Source organism: Bubalus bubalis, chromosome 8 (genome assembly GCF_019923935.1).
Source record: "Bubalus bubalis isolate 160015118507 breed Murrah chromosome 8, NDDB_SH_1, whole genome shotgun sequence".
NCBI classification, from domain to species: Eukaryota; Metazoa; Chordata; class Mammalia; order Artiodactyla; family Bovidae; genus Bubalus; species Bubalus bubalis.
This window is the reverse complement of record NC_059164.1, coordinates 25,880,944-25,893,173: the sequence shown is the minus strand read 5'-3', so window position 1 is coordinate 25,893,173 and position 12,230 is coordinate 25,880,944. Positions and strand designations below refer to the sequence as shown.

Sequence of the window (12,230 nt, the reverse complement as noted above, 5' to 3'; positions counted from 1 at the left end):
TGGGCCCCCTAACTGGACAGCAGCATTTTCAGAGCTCCCGGGTGATTCTCGCCGACAGTGAGACTGAGCTGCACGGTGAACGCAAAGGCAAGTAACAGGCCGAAAGGACACCGGTTTCTCCTCCCTTTCCTTTGTCCTCATCACCAGCTCAGTCTGAAACAAAGACTCAGGAAGCCCTCTGCTGGAGAAGAATTTAGCTCTGAGCTGCCTTGGCAATTAATCATTCTCTCAGGCTCAACCCAATCTGCAGCCCAAAGGGATGAGCGTGCCTGAAAGCAAATCCGGTTCCTCCCCGACGTCCCTAGGGCTTGGTGGATTTCATATTACATTTTAATGTCACACCCACCTGCTCTCCTCCAGGCCAGCTGAGGTCATGTGATAAGGCTGCTACATCCTGAAGAAAGGGTTTTGGCTCTTATAAGGACAAGCGCTGGATCGCTTTTTTCTTCTGGGAGTTCTGAATCACACGGTCTGAAAGCTGTCCTTGTGAGGCTTGTGGAGTCAGAAATGTTTTACAGATTTTTTTCTTCAGAACTTTTCATATGGGATCCTGGGAGTTCTGACCTAGAGCTAAAATGCCTCTTGACTTTGAAAATGAATTAGGAATAATTGTTTTCGGCTGCTTCTGCCACGTGTGTATTATATATACATGGATGGATGGATATATGTAAAATAGAGTAATACATAGGCTGGAAACTTGAATGAGAAGAATAAGAATTTCAAGATAAAGTAATGATCTGTTTCTTCAATCTTGTCTTTTTTTTTTTTTTTATTAGCTATTTACAGAGAGCGGAGAAGGCAATGGCACCCCACTCCAGTACTCTTGCCTGGAAAATCCCATGGACGGAGGAGGCTGGTAGGCTGCTGTCCATGGGGTCGCTAAGAGTCAGACACGACTGAGTGACTTCACTTTCTCTTTTCACTTTCATGCATGGGAGAAGGAAATGGCAACCCACTCCAGTGTTCTTGCCTGGAGAATCCCAGGGACGGGGGAGCCTGGTGGGCTGCCGTCTCTGGGGTCGCACAGAGTCGGACACAACTGAAGTGACTTAGCATAGCATAGCATTTACAGAGAGAGAGAAAGAGAGAGATTGTGTTACATTATGTGTAAAACACAGGGTATTATTCTATCCTTCTCCTCTGGGCTCTTCTGTATCTTTTGTGCCTGCTAAGTCATTTCAATCGTGTCCAACTCTCTGCCACCCCATGAACTGTAGCCCGCCAGGCTCCTCTGTCGATGGGATTTTCCAGGCAAGAATACTAGAGGGGGTTGCCATTTCCTCGTCCAGGGGATCTTCCCGACCCAAGGATGGAACCTATGTCTCCATGTCTCCTGCACTGGCAGACGGGTTCTTTACTGCTAGCACCACCTAGGAAGCCCCTTCTGTGTTTAGACCCTGTTAATCAAATCTTCTTGCAACTGTTTCCTCTGTTGCTTCCATGACATCACTGCCTCCTGGTTCTCTTTCAACCACGCTGGTTGCTCTTCTATCTCCTATTCTTCTCCCTCAAATGCAGAAGTTCTGGGTAATCCATCCTTGACTTTTCTCCCCCAACTTAATCTCTCCCACTGAGGGGCAGGGTACAGCTCACACCCCTTCCTCCGGGTTGTACTCCTCACTCTGCCACTTTACACAACTGTGTAAAGTCTGGAGCATCAGACAGCTATTTTCTCTTCTCAATGACTCCCTCCATCAGTCCAGCAGAAACCTGACATTCAACACATCCCAAACTATGCCCCTCATCCCATCTCACAGCTCATGTTTACAGAGCAGCTCCCATGTACCAGACACACGAGTCACTGGAGACTCAGGAGTGAACAAGATACAAACTGTGCTTCCCTTCAGGAAACATATTCTAGTGGAGGAGATGGACAGAAACTGACGGTGTGTCGTGTCAGGAAGGGGTGACACGGGGTAATTGGATGGAGGATGGTGGGGCTAAAGTCAGGGAAGGCTTCTCTGAGGACGTGTCTTGGAGCCCAGACTTGTGTAAGGTACATGGGCAAGTCATGGCTTCTCTGCAGGGACTATGTTCCAGGCAGAGGCTTTTCTCCAGATTTGCTCCTCCATCCGCCACCCACTTAGTTGCTCAAGTTAGGAATTTGGGTGTGCTATGTATCCTTTTGCTGACCCCTCAGCCCCCCCAATTCATTAGACCTATCATTTCTTGGACCTAAGCATGCAATTGCAAACAAAACTGTCAGGTGAGTATGATCAGAACTTTGCAGGGACCCAACATGTGCTGCCTGCTCAGTCGCTTCAGTTGGGTCTGATACCTTGAGACTCCTATGAACTGTAGCCCACCAGGCTCCTCTGTCAATAGGATTTCCCAGAAGACTACTGGAGTGGGCTGCCATTTCCTTCTCCAGGGGATCTTCCTGACCGAGGGATAGAGCCCCAGTCTCTTGCACTGCAGAAAGATTCTTTACCACTGGGGCCACCTGGAAGTCCTGGGACTCAACATTGGTGGTGGTGGCTTGGTTGCTAAGTTGTGTCCGACTCTTGCAAATTCATGGACTGTAGTCTGCCGGGCTCCTCTGTCCATGGAATTCTCCAGGCAAGAATATCGGAGTGGGTTGCCATTTCCTCCTCCAGGGGATCTCCCCGACCCAGGAATCGAACCTAGGTCTCCTGCATTGCAGGCAGATTCCTTACTGACTGAGCTACAGGGAAGCCCTGGGACCCAACATAGGGAGATTCAATTTGTCAGTTGATAACCTCTGAAGTCTAGAAGCTGCAAGAGGTTTTGAGTGAGTAGTGCACCCTATGTAACACCAAAACCCATGTTGTGATTGTGATTGTGATGGGCAGGAGAACTTTACTAGTGCTCATTTAATCTAGTGTAGTGCCTCCCAGTGTGTCAGGTATTCTATGGCCACCATTGAAATAGCTGTTGTATCCCTGAGTGGGACACCAAAAGCATATTTGGAGTATGAATCAGAGAACTGGGGCGTCTGTGATTGTGATTATGGAAACCGAGCCAGAAGGTTCACATGGTCATTATTTATCTTCTTTAGCCTCATTCTGTTGCTCTCTACAATCGCTGTAGCATTCCTATTAATCTTTTAGATGAGGTGTTGGAAAACTTTTCTAGGATTTCATTTTGTAAGCATATTTTTAGAATTCCTATAGTTATTTGTGCTGTTTTAATTTTTTAATGAACAAATGAATATTTCGAGTGTTCAGCAAACTGGTATTGAGTGCTACTAGGGCTTCCCTGGTGGCTCAGACGGTAAAGCGTCTGCCTGAAGTGCGGGAGACCCAGGTTCGATCCCTGGGTTGGGAAGATCCCCTGGAGAAGAAAATGGCAACCCACTCCAGTATCCTTGCCTGGAAAATTCCATGGACTGAGGAGCCTGGTGGGCTACAGTCCCTGGGGTTGCAAAAGAGTCGGACACGACTGAGCGACTTCACTTTCACTTTCTCAGGGGTTAAAAATCTGCCTGGCAAACAGGAGGCTGGGTTCCATTCTGGTTCCATCCCTGGGTAGTCCACGGGGTCACAAAGAGTCCGAGACGATTTAGCTACTAAACAGCAGCATGGACCAGTTAAGAAAGGGAGACAGGATTCAATAGAGTATGGAGGCAGAGAGGCAGCTCACCCAGGAACTCTGAGTTGGGTGTGGACCAGACATTGTTGGTTCTCTGCTCCACAGTCACTCTCTCCATCTTCCTGGATAAAAGGGCCTTGATTAAAAAAAAGAGAGATATTAGGCATGAGGCAGCAACACAAGCAGAGCAGGTGGGTTCCATCCAAGGGATAAATCATCCTTGGTTTAAGCCAATCACGTAATCCTAGTCCTCTCTGCTCTTATTGGTTGGTTGGACCAATCAACTGACCCTATTCTGGCCAATGAGATAAAAGGGCTGCTCTGGAACGGGTTTTCTCTTTTGTCATGCTGCTGCTGCTAAGTGGCTTCAGTTGTTTCCGACTCTGTGTGACCCCAGAGACGGCAGCCCACCAGGCTCCCTCGTCCCTGGGATTCTCCAGGCAAGAACACTGGAGTGGGTTGCCATTTCCTTCTCCAATGCGTGAAAGTGAAAAGTGAAAGTGAAAGTGAAGTCGCTCAGTTGTGTCTGACTCTTCGCGACCCCATGGACTGCAGCCTACCAGGCTTCTCCGTCCATGGGATTTTCCAGGCAAGAGTACTGGAGTGGGTCGCCAGTGCCTTCTCCCTCTTTTGTCATAAAGGAGAGGAAAAGGGGTTGATGGTTTCGCCTTTTCTTCTCACCTTTGAGTGTGTTTTTTGAGGTGATAGTGGTTAGACCTTGAGGGACAATATTTCTAATTCAGTGAGGATGAAATGGAGTGCACGGACGAAGGACACCTTGGAGCAACAGAACCAATTGCTCTGCTGACTCTTCTGGGCTCCTCCTTCTGTGAGGTAAGCATGCCTGTTTCAGGCACCTTTGGTGGGTCATTAATTACCAGCACCTGAAAAAAAAGCCTTGTTAGGTAGGTCTTTCAATAAAGTCAGGTACAGATCCTTAAAGAAACAGTATAGGAAGGTTATCAGGTCAGGACAAATCAAGGGGGCTTTTTCCTATAGGAGGTAAACTTTGAGTTGATATTGAAGAACAGGTGGAAATCCACGAGGTAACAACGCAGGGAGGCTCATCCACATTGAGGAAGGGCGTGTGGAATGGATTGAGCAGATAGCACCTGCACCCAATAGACTAATTCACGATTTTGAGGTATCCAGAGTATTCTAGCTTTTCAGTGGAATAGATTCATGGCATTTGTGGGTTTAGCATGCATTTACAAGTGATCTTTCAGTTCAGTTCAGTTGCTCAGTTGTGTCCGACTCTTTGCGACCCATGGACTGCAGCATGCCAGGCCTACCTGTCCATCACCAACTCCTGGAGTTTACTCAAACTCATGTCCATTGAGTTGGTGATGCCATCCAGCCATCTCATCCTCTGTTGTCCCCTTCTCCTCCTGCCCCCAATCCCTCCCAGCATCAGAGTCTTTTCCAGTGAGTCAGTTCTTCGCATCAGGTGGCCAAAGGATTGGAATTTCAGCTTCAGCATCAGTCCTTCCAATGAATATTCAGGACTGATCTCCTTTATAATGGACTGGTTGGATCTCCTTGCTGTCCAAGGGACTCTCAAGAGTCTTTTTCAACACCATAGTTCAAAAGCATCAATTCTTCGGCGCTCAGCTTTCTTCACAGTCCAACTCTCACATCCATACGTGACCATTGGAAAAACCATAGCCTTGACTAGATGGACCTTTGTTGGCAAAGTAATGTCTCTGCTTGTTAATATGCTGTCCAGGTTGGTCATAACTTTCCTTCCAAGGAGTAAGCGTCTTTTAATTTCATGGCTGCAGTCACCATCTGCAGTGATTTTGGAGCCCCCCAAAATGCCTTTAATTATGCATATAATCTGTAATGTGCAATAATCTGTGATTGGTTCACAACTTGAATCTAAACCTTGGTGGTTTTCAGTCTCGGAAGCAGACTGTGTCCTGTGGGCACTGAGTGAGTCTCAAGCCGACTAGGGAGCAGAGAGTGAAGCTTCCAAGTTTTTGGCCAATAACTCAGTAACTTTTACTAAACATTAGATGTTGGTTTCCTTGGTTAGCCTTGCTCATTTGAGAAGCAGGTGTCAGGATGGGATTAAGCATGCAAGGAGTTTAATTAGGGAACTGCCTTGGGAGAGGGAGTTGGGTGAGGCCATCAGGCTGAGGATGGGTGTTCATGCAGAGAGATAAGAACCAGAGGGAAGGTTGGGTGGAAGTGCCCTAGACACTGTCCAGCCTAAGAAGGTCCCCAGAGACCCTCTGAAAAGTTCCCTGTCTCCCAGGAACAGGTCTGCCTCAGTGTTTCTGCCCCACACAAAGCAGCCAGTGGGAAGCATAACTTCATGGCACATGTGAAAACGGATTTCAGAGCAGCTGGGATCATTGTCTATTAAACTCCCTGCAGTTGGAGGTTGAGGAGGGTAGTCTTTCTTTACCAAATTTTTTCTGTTTTTTTTTTTTTTTTTGCAGAGGGAGGGGAACCCTACTAAGACTGATGATGGAAGTAAAAAGAAAATAGCTAAAATATCTGTACCTTTTATAGGAAAAATTGGGTCATTTTTTGGGTCATGGAATTCTTTCAGAATTTAATTTCAAATACTGACTCTATCCCAAGAAAAATTTACATGAACAAAAGGGCCTCTGGTCTAGCATGACTCTTCCATCTCAAGTTCCTAGATTCTCAGCTTCTCCATGACTCAATTCCCCAAAATTGTGTCTGCAGCCTCTCTGTAGCTTTCCACTTGCTGCGATCTGAACTTTTATCAATTGCTGGTATGACTTTTGGTATGAACTCATGGGTTCAACAGCTACATATATATTTTTCTCTTGCGAGGTATGTCATCTTAGAATACTTCCGGCTTGCTTTTCAGGCTTTCTTGGGTACACTTCCTGATCTCTGAACTCTCTGAATCCTTGCTGAGTGTTAATTTCTAGAACATTCACAGGATGAGATGGCTTCTCTGTTTAGATCTTGACCATTGCCTTGTCCACTTTGTTAGTTAGGACCTCTTCTTTCTTTCCTCTCGTATGGTCCTTTTTTCTGAAATATGAGGTTAGTACTCTGAACTGTGATTTTGATTCTATCTTTAACACTTAAGGGTATGTACCCTTTTTTATGTTCCTGCCAATCCCTATGCTCACATAATTGGAAAAATCAAATATATAATACATACATACACATCCTCTCACATGTAGTATTAAAATATATGTGGTTGATTTTTGTTGTTTAGGATAGTTATGCTCTACAAAGTTGCTCTGAACACTGAACTAGAGAATATAGAACCACCACATAGAGGGATGTTTGTATACAGATGCACGTATCATACATAGATTGTAATCTTAAATGCTGAACACAATTAGTAATCTTTATTTTACAAAAGAGAAAATGAGGGTCAGAGTGTGAAGTTGACTTGCCTGAGTGAACAATATTTTGACACCCTACGCATGTCTACAAATGACCATTAAAGCATGCAAGTATTGATTTTAGTGTTACAGATAAATTTTAGCCAGTAGGCAAATTCATAGGTATGGAATCCACGAATGATGAGGATCGACTGTACAAGGTAAAAAAAAAAAAAAATTCAAAATGCGAAAGGGCAGATGATGAAAAGTCTGTCTCTTCTCTACCCTCAGAGCCCCCTCTTCTCCCAGCTCCCTGCTCCCCAGTCCTCAGGAAACTGCTATCATCAATCTCTTCTTGATCCTTTCAGAGGATCCTCATAATAGCACGTTGGACAAAATGACTGGTTAAAAATAGGGGATTTGAATTCTAACAGATCTAGCCTCAAAAAAATGTGCATGCATTTGGGCAAGTAAGTTATTCAAACTTGATAGACCTCAGTTTCCTCAAGTCTAAACTGGTGGCAATAATCGCATTTACTAGGCAGGCCTCAGTGAGAGGATTAAACTTTCACATAATGCAAAGTACTTGTCACTGAAAACAGCTTGTGTGACCACTGTGGTGTCTACCTGCAGAGCCCACAAGCCCCCCACAGCTTCCCACAGCCTCTGACCTCCACACTGCGGTAGTGGTTTTCCCTGTGACCAACCCATGTGTCCTTAACTTTAAGTTCAAGTTCACAGTGAAGGATTTGGCGGGAGGGGGAGGATCGTTGATTAACGAGCAGTTTTATGCCAATCAGACTACTGAGAAGATTTATGGAAAGACTTTTTTTTAAAGGATTGGTATCAGTTTGGGTTGAACTTGAGCCAAAACCAGAGAGAGGAGAAAGGAAGATACAATCTGAAGGAGAAGAGGCATTTCCTGATTCAAATTAATAGAAAAGTGTGGCCTCAGTACGATTACACTCAGTGTAAGCACTCAGTGTCACACAAATATTCTTTCCTTCTTCCTTCTTAAGTGGAAAACCCAGTTTTCTCCCAGGAAAATGAAATACTCTGCCTTTCCAAATAAATTTCAGGAATCAATCCTGCTTTAAATGGTCTGTGTGAAAGTGGCTCTCTTGAGAGAATCAAAATGCATTTTCCTCCTGCAATTAAAATTATTTTTCAATTACACATATATTTTCATGTATTGGATGTGCCGCTGTTGGCAGAGCCTTTAGGAAGGATTACCATAGGAACTGCTATCTACTTTAAAAAAGATGGAGGGCTTTATCTGACTCAAATCTTTCCTGCAGTCAATCAGGCAGCATATAAATAAATGTAAAAATAAAAAAGAAGACCGTACTTGAATTGTTTATCTGCTTTATGTTCCCAGGCAAAGCTGTCTGGAGCTTGGTTGTTTCTGTATGTGCTTGGAATACTGATATTTCCCTGCTTTGTACTGTGTGTCTTGAAGATTTAATTCCTTTTGACTTCAAAGGGAAAAATGATAGCATATACATCAAGTTTCTGTTTTGAGGAGGGTTTCAGAAGCGTCTCTGCTTTTTTAGAGAAAATAAAAGCCCTCTGTTTGCTCACTCACTTAGGAGCAGCTACTCTCATAAATGTGAATTCAGATTTCTCACAGTTTTATGTTTGAAGTTCAGAACACACTGTCTAAAATAGCCTTGTGCCTTTTCTGTATCCTTTAACATTTCATAAGTATGTAGCCTCAAAACACTTAAGTTGAAATTATGGTAAGTAAAATTTATTCTGGTCATTGAACAAGTTAATTCTTTTCCATCTTCGAAGTCTTTGCTCTGGACCTATATACTTGGAAAGGTGGGAGCCTTTTATGACTCTGCTCCCTATAAATTCTGACTGCAAATATGAGCATGGAGGCATTCACTTACTGCTCCCATCTCCACATCCAGGTGTGGGAAGAAGTGAATCATTATATACTGAGAAAACTTTTTCCTGACCCAGTTAGCATCACTAGGGTTAATTCTTTCTTGGCAGTCTGTGAGTGCATGTGTGCTCAGTCATGTCCAAACCTTTGTGACCCCATGGACTGCAGCACGCCAGGCTTCTGTGTCCATCACCAACTCCCAGAGCTTACTCAAACTCATGTCCATTGAGTCGGTGATGCTATCCAACTATCTCATCCTTTGTTGTCCCCTTTTCCTCCCACCTTCAATCTTTCCCAGCATTAGAGTCTTTTTAAATGAGTCAGTTCTTCGCATCAGGTGGCCAAAGGATTGGAGTTTCAGCTTCAGCATGAGTCCTTCCAATGAATATTCAGGACTGATTTCTTTTAGGATGGACTGGTTGGATCTCCTTGCAGTCCAAGGGACTCTCAAGAGTCTTCTCCAACAACACAGTTCAAAAGCATCAATTCTTTAGCTCTCAGCTTTCTTTATAGTCCAGTTCTCACATCCATACATGACTACTGGAAAAACCAAAGCTTTGACTAGATAGACGTTGTTGGCAAAGTCATGTCTCTGCTTTTTAATATGCTGTCTAGGTTGGTCATAACTTTCCTTCCAAGGAGTAAGCGTCTTTTAATTTCATGGCTGCAGTCACCATCTGCAGTGATTTTGGAGCTCCCCAAAATAAAGTCTTCACATGTTTCCACTCTTTCCCCATCTATTTGCCATGAAGTGGGACCGGATGCCATTTCTTAGTTTTCTGAATGTTAAGCTTTAAGCCAACTTTTTCACTCTCCTCTTTCACTTTCATCAAGAGGCTCTTTAGTTCTTCTTCACTTCCTGCCATAAAGGTGGTGTCATCTGCATAACTGAGGTTATTGATATTTCTCCCGGAAATCTTGATTCCAGCTTGGGCTTCATCCAGCCCAGCGTTTCTCATGATGTACTCTGCATAAAAGTTAAATAAGCAGGGTGACAGTATACAGCCTGGACGTACTCCTTTCCTGATTTGGAACCAGTCTGTTGTTCCATGCCCAGTTCTAACTGTTGCTTCTTGATCTGCATACACGTTTCTTAAGAGGCAGGTCAGGTTGTCTGGTATTCCCATCTCTTTCAGAAATTTCCATAGTTTATTGTGATCCAGTCAGTCAAAGGCATTGGCATAATAAAGCAGAAGTAGATGTTTTTCTGGAACTCTCTCGCTTTTTCAATGATCCAACAGATGTTGGCAATTTGATCTCTGGTTCCTCTGCCTTTTCTAAATCCAGCTTGAACATCTGGAAGTTCATGGTTCATGTACTGTTGAAGCCTGGCTTGGAGAATTTTGAGCATTACTTTGCTAGTGTGTGAGATGAGTACAATTGTGCAGTAGTTTGAGCTTTCTTTGGCATTGCCTTTCTTTGGGATTGGAATGAAAACTGACCTTTTCCAGTCCTGTGGCCACTGCTGAGTTTTCCAAATTTGCTGGCATATTGAGTGCAGCACTTTTACAGCATCATCTTTGAGGATTTGAAATAGCTTAACTGAAATTCCATCACCTCCACTAGCTTTGTTCGTAGTGATGCTTCCTAAGGCCCACTTGACTTCACATTCCAGGATGTCTGGCTCTAGGTGAGTGATCGCACCACTGTGGTTATCTGGGTTGTGAAGATCTTTTTTGTACAGTTCTACTGTGTATTCTTGTCACCTCTTTTTAATATCTTCTGCTTCTGCTAGGTTCATACAATTTCTGCCATTTATTGTGCCCATCTTTGCATGAAATGCTCCCTTGGTATCTAATTTTCTTGAAGAGATCTCTAGTTTTTCCCATTCTATTGTTTCTATCTATTTCTTTGCACTGATCATTGAGGAAGGCTTTCTTATCTCTCCTTGCTCTTCTTTGGAACTCTGCATTCAAATGGGTATATCTTTCCTTTTCTCCTTTGTCTTTTGCTTCTCTTCTTTTCACAGCTATTTATAAGGCCTCCTCAGACAACAAGTTTGCCTTTTTGCATTTCTTTTCCTTGGGGATGGTCTTGATCACTGCCTCCTGTACAATGTCATGAACCTCCATCCATTATTCTTCAGGCACTCTATCAGATCTAATCCCTTGAATATATTTCTCACTTCCACTGTATAATCACATGGGATTTGATTTAGGTCATACCTGAATAGTCTAGTGGTTTTCTCTACTTTCTTCAATTTAAGTCTGAATTTGGTAATAAAGAGTTCATGATCTGAGCCACAGTCAGCTCCTGGTCTTGTTCTTGCTGACTGTATAGAGCTTCTCTATCTTTGGCTGCAAAGAATATAATCAGCCTGATTTTGGCATTGATCATCTATTGATGTCCATGTGTAGAGTCTTCTCTTGTGTTGTTGGAAGAGGGTGTTTGCTCTGACCAGTGCATTCTCTATTAGCCTTTGCACTGCTTCATTCTGTACTCCAAGGCCAAATTTACCTGTTACCCCAGGTGTTTCTTGACTTCGTGCTTTTGTATTCCAGGCCCCTATAATGAAAGGGACATCTTTTTTGGGTATTAGTTTTAGAAGGTCTTGTAGGTCTTCATAGAATTGTTCAACTTCAACTTCTTCAGCATTACTGGTTGGGGCATAGACTTGGATTACTGTGATGTTGAATGGTTTGCCTTGGAAATGAACAGAGATCATTCTGTCATTTTTGAGAATGCATCCAAGTACTGCATTTTGGACTCTCTTGTTGACCATGATGGCTACTCCATTTCTTCTAAGGGATTCTTGTCCACAATAGTAGATATAATGGTCATCTGCCTAAGATTAACGTTTTTCTTTTCTGAAACCTTGCACTGATAATGACTCAGCAAACCAGTATTCATATCACTAGCTTTATGGCCAGGCGGGGTGGGTGGGGGAAGGGGGGATGACACACCCAGTGCCATCCCATCTCAAAAACACATACTGTGGGGGAGGGGCCTGGTGAAACCCCTTAGTCTTGAGGTATCTTGCTTATCTGATTAATGGCTTCCTAACAGACATAAAACACCTTGCTAAAACTAGGAAGGAGGCACTGTTTCTGTCCCCTTCTGATGTCTTGTCAGATGCTTTCCCTATCTGCTATACTTTAATAAAACTTTGCTAAACAGAAACTTCCAAGTAGTCAAGTCTTATCTCTGACCCTGGATTGAAATCCTCTCCTCTGAAGGTCACAAATCCTGGCATAACACACGGCTTGCAGCAGCAACCTTTCATTAGCTCTACCATCAGTCAGTTCAGTCGCTCAGTCGTGCCCGACTCTTTATGACCCCATGAACAGCAGCACGCCAGGCCTCCCTGTCCATCACCAACTCCTGGAGTCCACCCAAACCCATGTCCATTGTGTCGGTGATGCCATCCAACCATCTCATCCTCTGTGGTCCCCTTCTCCTCCTGCCCTCAATCTTTCCCAGCATCAGGGTCTTTTCAAATGAGTCAGCTCTTTGCATCAGGAGGCCAAAGT

The 12,230-nt window shown here is 44.0% G+C and overlaps 1 long non-coding RNA gene and 1 other non-coding gene across 8 annotated transcripts in view; both read left to right on the top strand.

The window, feature by feature from the left end:
- Positions 1 to 12,230, top strand: part of LOC112586460 — a 303,931-nt gene that overhangs the window by 73,067 nt on the left and 218,634 nt on the right. The window contains exon 1 of one of the 7 annotated variants that reach the window (XR_006552685.2): positions 4,085 to 4,386. The exons of the other annotated variants lie outside the window; for them this stretch is intronic. This is a non-coding gene — a long non-coding RNA (uncharacterized LOC112586460). Of the gene's footprint in view, positions 1 to 4,084; positions 4,387 to 12,230 lie in introns of those variants that run through there. 7 annotated transcript variants of the gene reach the window in all.
- TRNAF-GAA lies at positions 3,217 to 3,288 on the top strand. The gene has a single exon. It is a non-coding gene; the product is annotated as a tRNA-Phe (tRNA).